At 44.4% G+C, this 9348-nt stretch overlaps 1 pseudogene; it reads left to right on the plus strand.

The window, feature by feature from the left end:
• Positions 1-2158: 2158 nt before the first annotated feature.
• On the plus strand, positions 2159-9286 carry LOC110297504 (ribosome production factor 1 pseudogene; annotated as a pseudogene).
• The last annotated feature ends 62 nt before the right edge of the window (positions 9287-9348 follow it).

The raw sequence follows: 9348 nt of genomic DNA on the forward strand, positions 1-9348 counted from the left end.
GATCGCTTCCAAGATGTATTATCAGCCCAGAGATTTTAAAGGCAAACCCCACAAGATTGCATGTAGCCTGCTTACATGTAGGCCGGAGCATAAATTTTTAACATATATGTCTTGAAGTTGTCCTAGTCATCCTTTGAGCAGAGGAAGCAAGATGAATTACAAAAGCAGAAATCTCAGTTAGTCTAATAACTAAATTTTACAGCAAATTTTACAAGGCCAATTTCAGAATAGTCTTCAATATCTGGGAGAAAGAGGAAGTAGATGGACTGTTAGTGTACAGCCCGCACAAGCTAGGGGCTTTCGTCTGAGAGGCATATTTTGCTTTGGTTTTTCAAGCAGTGAGTCTAAACTTTTAAATGTAATATTAACCACCATATGTACAATGTGCATTCTGCACCCTGAGCTCCACCCCGTGCATCTTCCATTCTGCACTCTATAGTGCACTCTTGCATCTTGAGCCCTCCTTGGGCCAGAACTACCACCAATCCCGGCTGGTCTCCCAGCCCCAGAGATAGCCTATGCAACTTCTCCATGTCCCCATCTGTCTTTGAAACTTCAAGGTCTCAAATAGGCCCAGTGCCAATAACTCCTTTTAAAATTTAATTTGAGGGGTCATGGAGACATCTGAGCGTTATCTTGCCTGGGAGGAAGTTAGGAAGTACCAGACCCTGACTTTGGGTAATTGTGGCTTTGAAGTACAGAATGTCAGCACATGTGCATAGGAACATGTGGTTGTGCACACTTGTGCACAGATGTCTGGACTATTCATGCACCTATATAGGTGTCAACATCCCTAGCCTGCTTCCTCATGGGACCTTTAGGACCTGAGCCCTGTCATCATCTCAGACATTGGCCTTGGACCTGAGCAGAGATCAAGGAAGCGCGAAGGTGTGCTCTAGGTCCTGACATTTAGTCTTCTTTTCTGTTGACCTGTGCCTCGGACCTGTTTTCCCAGTTGGGGTGGCACGGTGAGGGCACGGCAGTACTACTACTTCATCAAGCCCATTCCAGAGAGGAGAGACCTACCACAGCTTTTAAGTCTCACAACCTGAGTATGTGAGGTCAGACACAAAGCAAGGACTTTTCTTATGGGAACACTCAGGTTCGCTCAGTTCTTTCCTGCCTGAGAAGTCAAGTCAGTCTTCCCTCTCTGAGCCCAGGTCTCCTAGTCTAATAGCTGGGGCAGTCTCTCCCATTTTGCACGCCTCTTTGGGTGGCCGGGTGCGGCCTTGTAACATGAACATCAGAAGTCTGGAAGTGGCCAAACATGTATCAAACAGCCACCCCTGCCCATACCTTTTATGCTTTATTTTCTGATAGGACAATTTCTAGTCCTGGGCCAGCCTGACCCTCAGCACTGCATGCAGGCGAAGGTGTTGTGTGACTTTTTATGGAGTGATGTGAACAGATGTCTGTTCACTCCAGATAGGGCACCAAAGGCAGTCTGAAGAAATGATTCCACCCAAATCTAGCTGATCCCTGGAGCCCCACCCCTACCCCATGCCCCCGTTTTACAACCCACAGGCAGCTCTAGTGAAGTCTCCTCTCTCTTAAGGATTGTTTACTGATTGGATGACCTGGGGGAGGGGCCTTGTGAATTTGTAACTTTCCAAACTTCCTGCTTTCTTATGACCCTCACTCCTCCCTCCTCCCTCCAAGGAGGGATGTAAAAAAAAAATTATGTGTTTGCCTGCATGTATGTGTGTGCAACATGCATGTGTGTATCTGGTGCCCAAGGAGGTCAGGGAAGGGCCCATAGCATAGAACTTGAGTTAGAGATAGCTGTGTATCACCCGGTGCATACTGGGGATCATCCTGAGTCCTCTGTGAGAGCGACAAGGGCCCTTCAGTACTGAGCTTACTCTCCAGCCCCATGAAGGGATATTATAATGAGAAGGAAATAGTTACACAGCAGAGGGGTCTGTACCCCTTCTCTTGTGTGAGGATTAGCTTTGCATCATGGGTACTAGCTGTATCATTGCCAGGATGAGACACCTGATAGAAACCCCTTGAGGGAAGGGGGGTTCAGTTCACTATGGGAGGGAAGGCGTGGTGGTGGGAGCAGCCTAAACCAGGTAAACCCTGACAGCAAGCACTTGAAGGTGCTGGCTTTCGTATCTGGGAAGCTTGGTGAATAGTTGAGACCAGAAGTGGCGGCATGTCCTTAAAAGCCAGGTAACCTACCTCCCGAGAAACCCCAGAAAAGACTCAGCATCTAGGGACTGAGTGTTCACACACATGAGCCTGCAGAGTATGAGGAGGTAATTCAGAGCCACATCCTAAGGAGCCCAAAGCAGACATCATTATGAGCCCAGGAATGGGTATGTGATCCTGACTGATACGCACACACGCACACGCATGCACGTGCGCACCACCTCTCGTATGCCAGCACTTTTTACTGCCCAGACTTCCTCATCTCTTTTGACCACATGTGGATCTTTCCCTGTTGTTTCCTGGTTGCTGTTGTTCAGGGTGATTTTTCTTCCTGCATGTGATTTTAGCACAATTGTTTGTAATACGATTACACTAATTGTTAAGCAATATCGCCTCAGAAGAACCAAACCACAGAATTCTTTTTATAATCCTGAGAATGCCTGAACCCTAACTGCAGAGCTGACCCTCTGGCTAGGCTCCATCAGATGATGGAACCAATGGCAGCATTTGAAGATGGACATGCAAGCTCAGGTTCAGAAAATGGGCTGGAAAGGAGAAGGGTGGAGAAGCAGGTAGGCTCTCAGAGTCTCCCCTCCTTCTTCTTCTCAGTGACTCCCCTTCTGACTGCTGGTGCCCCTCTCTCAGCCATGACCCCTTAAATGTCACCTTGCATACACTGTTGAATGGAGGAGCTATGCCAATTTTCTCCAGAAGAGACTCCTCCCTCTATCCCTTCTAGAGGCAATTCTCAGTCCGACAGGAGTCAGTTGGGCCTTTAATCCCAGCACCTCGGAGGCAGAGGCCGGAGCATCTCAGTGAGTTCAAGGCCAGCCTGGTCTACAAATCAAGTTTCGGGGCTACACAGAGACCCAGTCTCAAAAAACCAAAAAATAAGAATAAACTTAAAAATTATGTAAATGTAATTTTAAAAGCTGTTTCTTAAAAGGCAGGAGGGTGACACTGGTCAGGACTCAGGCCATTAGTTCTGATGGCCTAATCCTGTGTGATCATCTTGACATGATCTAGTCCCCTGGGAAGAGAGTATCAATGAGGGGACTGTGTAGATAGCTTAAAGTTTAAGAGCACTCATTGCTCTTGCAGAGGACCCAGGTTCAATTCCAAGCACCCACTTGGTGGCTCACAGCTGCCTGTAACACCAGCTCTAAGGAATCCAATAGGCACACAGCTGCATTTATAAAACAAAAATAAATAGAAACAACAGGACAAATGCCAGGAAGAAGAGTGGCAGTGGCAGCAGCTGCAAGCGAGCGAGGCTTGAAGAAAACCCGCTGCTGAAGAGGCTCAAGAGGCTGCATTTGCAAGTGAAGGGACTGCAGACAGCAAGCTGCTTTCCCTCTGGGCTTCAGAATAGCAGTGGAGACCCTTGATGCTCACTTGGTGGAAACAGCAGCAGCAGAGAAAACTTAAAAACAAAGAGAGCTCTTCTTGGTGATAAGGCTCCACAAAAGCCTGTTCCCAAGACCACTGACAATGAGTCTACGATGAAGCCACAGTAGACCCCAATGGCAAAGAGGTGGCTTATGATGAATTTGCTCCTTACTTCAACAGTCAGACATCTCCTAGGATGTCTCATTGCAAGGTCAGATAGACCTCATGGGAGAATAGTACGACTCTGTAGCAGCTCTCAACACTTCTACCAGATTCACATGTTTATTACACAAGAGGACTGACTCTGAAAAAGATCACCCCACAGTCCATTGCAAGAGATTCACAAACCTGATCGTTATTAATGAAGATCATAAAACACCCAATGGACTTATTTCGAGTCACTTGCCAAATGGTCCAACTAACTCATTTAAAAATAAGTAGTGTTTGTCTTTGTAAAGAAATTAAGAAATGAGGCAAAGACCCCAAAAGAACATGTGCCCAAGATAATTCTGAATAACTTTACAACACGGCTAGGTCATTCTATTAGATGTGTGTTTGCTTCTCTCTTTCCTCATAACCCTCAGGTTATTAGAGGACAGGTTGCCACATCCCACAGTCAGCGGGATTACATCTTCGGAGTTCACAGATACATATTCAAGAGTGAAAAGGAAGTGGGAATTCAGGCGCTGGTACCACATTTTACCTTAAAATTATTATCTCTTCAGAAGGGAGCCTTTGATTCTAAAAATGGAGAGTATAAATGTGTCCATGAAGCACGGGAAATGAATCCTAGTCAAAGAAAATTCCGTTTATTTAGTACTAGGGCAGAAGTATTGAATTTTGTTGGACAGGCCTGTTTTGAAAAACTTGCTAATTTAAAAAACGCCCTTCTCAAAATGGAATTTGTTGATTTTATAAATCTTATATTTGAACAAATGACCAAATGCTATGAATTTCCACTCCATATAGTAAATATAAATACATGTAACTTGGTTAAGGGCTCTAAAAGTCCTAAAATTTGCTGCCATTTTGGATTAGTTGTAGATAAATTTATTGGAATGAAGATTCAAAGTAACTTTCAAATTTGCACTCCCAAAGAAAGTAGGCTAGAAAAAGTATTGGTGGTAGCTAGTGCATAACCCTGATTTAATAAACCAGCCTTGGAAGCCAGGTAGTTAGGACTTGAAACAAAGTAACAGATTACTGAAGTTAACCTGGCTATCCTGGACTTACTTTGTAGACCTGGCTGGCTTTAAACTCACAGAGCTCCTTCAGACTCTACCTCCCACATGCTGGGATTAAAGGCATGCACCACCATGCATGACTGCCTTATTTATTAAACAGGATCTTCCATTAAAGCTGGAACTCATCTTTTTTACCCATGCTGGTAGTCAAAAAATCATCTCCCCCAAGTGCGAGTGTTGGAAGTGTGCACAGCTGTGCCCAGCTTTTTACTTAGGTGGCAGGGATCTGAACTCAGATCCTAAGTGCATAGCATGTGCTCCTACCCACGGAGCAATCTCCCCACACTTAGCTGGAATATTTAAAGAAATTCCTGTAACGAACTGCAGGGTAGAAACTGGAAGTTTCTCAATCTTTGAACAAAGATTTGCTGTATTTGGGTTAATCAGTAGAGACTGAGAAATTGTTTTAAGACTGTGCCTTGAAGAAATGCTGTCTCCCTGGAAAGTGTGCATTCGGTGCTAGGTGAGAGCTTGCAGCTGCACAGACATTGTTCCTAAGACACTCCAGGCAAACTTGGAGGTTTTACTTTTGATTTGGCTAGCCATGAACAAAAGGGACTGAGATCTGTGTGGCTATATTGGCAAGGCTTCTAAGAACTTACAGAACAACGTTGTTCCTAGAAGCCTTGCAATATAAGGCATTGAGTCTTAAGAGCTGATGTTGTAAAGGTTAATATGCAACACAATTCATACCAATAACAAGGCCAAAAATGCTGTTTTATTGTATGCTACAGCCAGTGTATATAAAGTAGTTAAGCCAGGCATGATGGCGCACGCCTTTAATCCCAGCACTCGGGAGGCAGAGGCGAGTGGATTTCTGAGTTCGAGGCCAGCCTGGTCTACAAAGTGAGTTCCAGGACAGCCAGGGATATACAGAGAAACCCTGTCAAAAAAAATAATAATAAAAATAAAAAATAACCGGAGGATCCAGCAATACCTCTCCTGGGCATATATCCAGAAGATGTCCCAACCGGTAAAAAGGACACATGCTCCACTATGTTCATAGCAGCCCTATTTATAATAGCCAGAAGCTGGAAAGAACCCAGATGTCCCTCAACAGAGGAATGGATACAGAAATTATGGTACATTTACACAATGGAGTACTACTCAGCTATTAAAAAGAATGAATTTATGAAATTCCTAGCCAAATGGATGGACCTGGAGGGCATCATCTTGAGTGAAGTAACACAATCACAAAAGAACTCACACAATATGTATTCACTGATAAGTGGATATTAGCCCAAAACTTAGGATACCCAAGATATAAGATACAATTTGCTAAACGCATGAAACTCAAGAAGAATGAAGACCAAAGTGTGGACACTGTGCACCTTCTTAGAATTGGGAACAAAACACCCAGGGAAGGAGTTACAGAGACAAAGTTCGTAGCTGTGATGAAAGGATGGACCATTTAGAGACTGCCGTATCCAGGGATCCATCCCATAATCAGCTTCTAAACGCTGACACCATTGCATACACTAGCAAGATTTTTGCTGAAAGGACCCAAATATAGCTGTCTCTTGTGAGACGATGCCGGGGCCTAGCAAACACAGGAGTGGATGTTCACAGTCAGCTATTGGATGTATCACAGGGCTCCCAATGGAGAAGCTAGAGAAAGTACCCAAGGAGCTAAAGGGATCTGCAACCCTATTGTTGGAACAACATGATGTACTAACCAGAACCCCGGAGCTCTTGTCTCTAGCTGCATATGTATCGAAAGATGACCTAGTCGGCCATCAATGGAAAGAGAGGCCCATTGGACTTGCAAACTTTATATGCCCCAATATAGGGGAATGCCAGGGCCAAAAGAATGGGAATGGGTGGGTAGGGAAGTGGGGGGCACTATGGGGGACTTTTGGGATAGCATTGGAAATGTAATTGAGGAAAATATGTAATAAAAATATTAAAAAAAAAAGAAAAAAAAATAAAAATAAAAAAGAAAAAAATAAAGTAGTTAAACCTCGTGAGACAAAAATCTGTGAAAATCAGAGGTAGTAAGTGTTAAGGACCAACAAATAGAAGACTATATATTATGTCCCATGTTATAGAGAAGCTTTTGTACAGAGTTCAAATTTAGTTCTCTTTAATGTTCACTGGTTCATGAGACATGGCTTGAAAAACCCAATGGGAGATAACAAACCCATAAAGCAGGTAACCATGGGTAGGCCGTTGGTTGTAGGTGCTGCAGTAGAGAGAGAAGACGCTAAGCCTTCATTTTCCCACGGAGCAGAAGGGTTCAGACTTCTTGGGAAAAAGACTGACCCTGACTAGCTCACTCCACTTACTTTTCAATTCAATCAATTACATAAAATTAATTGGGGCAGGAAAGATTCTAACTACCAAAGTTGTCTTGCTCTTGCTTTCTGAGAGAGCAGACAACCCACACCAATCTCAGTCCCTTTTGACCATGGCTAGCCATAATCAAAAGTAAGAAGACCAAGCTTGCCTGGAGTGTCTTAGGACCAAGGTTTGTGCAGCTGCACGCTCTCACATAGCACCAAGTGCACACTTTCCAGGGAGACTACAGTTCTTCAAGGCACAGTCTTAAAACAATTTCTCAGTCTCTACTGATTAATCCAAATACAGCTTTACTGAAACTGTTGTGAGCCGTCCAGCAGCTCACAAGGACGGGTACACCTGAATAGCAGGCCGGTGCTGAAAGAGAGGGAAACTAGATGATGAGAGGAAGATGGAACCAAGACAGTGTTCTGATCAAGGTTCAAATTTTTAATGGCGACACGCTTTATAAAAGAGGGGGGAAAGTCCATTCCCACCAATTCATCCTTGGAGCCTGGAACCAGCTGCAGGTGATGACGTGCAGGATAGGGCATAGTCTCTGGAATAGCTCGGGGTAGGGGTGGGGGGTGGGGTGGGGGCCTCTCATCAGGTAGCAGTATCTTGAAGAGGAACTGTGACAGTGGCTCAACAACAGAGTGATCTAGGGAGCAAGGCTCCACCCTAGATAATCTCCTTAGTGGCAGCAAGGTCAAGTTCTGGCTCAGCCTGCTTCAGGCTTATGGGAGGCTACAGAGACATTTCACTTAAAGCCAGACACAAAGGCTTCACCTTACACATCATTACAGTTAACTTAAATTTCTATTTTGTAAAGGAATTTTAAGCAGCAAAATGGTTGCTCTGCCAAAGAATCACATTCAAAGATCCTCTAGGTCTATGTGATCTGGTTGGAATGCACATTGTACATCTTTAATCTCTTTGCCTGGAATAGAGACATGCCCTTAGTACATACCTTTAATCCCAAACAATGTTGGCAAGGTTAGTTTGTAGAAGAAAACAATCATGTTTGAAAGTGACTTCTAATTGAGGGGCAGACAAAGTGATGAATCAGAGAAAGATCTGACAAATCAAGTCAAAGATAGAATACACCCACCTCTCACAAGAAAGGATAGGAAAGGGAGGTGACTTAAAAGAGCAGCACAGGGAGAGAGAAGGAGGTATGTTGAGTTCAGTTGAGTGGAGTTCAGTTCAGTTCTGTGCAGTCAGTGCAGTTCAGTTTGTAGAATTCAGGTGCAGTTTCGCCAAACAGCACAATTTGGAGAGAAGCTGAAAGAAGTCAGTTTGAATCAGTCAACTTGGAGAGGCGTTTGAGCCAGAAGAGTTGAGTTGACCAGCCACAGTTAAAAAAGTACTGTGGTAAGCTTATTCAACAGTAAGCCTTTGAGACGAAGAGGCAGTGGATCTGTGAGTTTGACGTCAGCTCTGGTGTGCAGAGCAAGTTCCAGGACACCCAGGCTACACAGAGAAACTGTCTTGAAAAACAAACAAACAAACAAACAAACAAACAAACAAACAAACACAAAGAATAAGTCTTTTAAAAAGAGAGACAGAAAGAGTCTCCATGATCTTTTGTTTAGATCAGGTTGGCCTGTGTGCATCTCCATGGGAGATACTCTTAATTAGATTTACTGAGGCTGATGAATCCCCCCCCACACACACACACATGTGGGCAGCACCATTCTGTGGGCTGAGCCCTGGACCGAATGCAAAGGCGAGAGCTGAGCACCAGAGTGCACTAATTCATTGCTCTCTGCTCCTAGCTGTGGATATGATATGACGAGCTGCTTCATACGCTTGCTGCCTTGACTTCTTGCCATGGTTGGACAGTGACCTGGCATTGTGAACAAAATCAACCTTCTTGCTTTTGTTCAGGTATTTTATCACAGCAAAAAGCCTTTGCCTTCCACCTTGTTTGGGGCAGCTCGCTTGTTACCATGGCATCCACCAGACTGGCTGCTGAGGTTCTAGGCATTCTCTGTGTCTGTGTCTCATCTCCCTCAAGGACCCCTGGGACTATAGACACATTCTACTGAGTCTAGCTTTTATATGAATCCTACGGATCTGAACTCAGGCCCTCATGTTTGGATGGCAAGTACTTTACCCACTGAACCATTTCTTCAGGTTCTAGACTTAAGCTCTCAATTCTGTGTCCACCTAAGCGGTACCAGGATTTCAGCATGCATCTCTACCCCAACTCTCCTTGACATTACAGACCCAACCTCCGCACATAACCCTCATCACCCAGGCAGGGGATAACCAATTTTGA

The sequence above is a fragment of the Mus caroli genome, unplaced genomic scaffold (assembly GCF_978045245.1).
Source record: "Mus caroli unplaced genomic scaffold, Mus_caroli_1 scaffold_8, whole genome shotgun sequence".
Taxonomy (NCBI): Eukaryota; Metazoa; Chordata; class Mammalia; order Rodentia; family Muridae; genus Mus; species Mus caroli.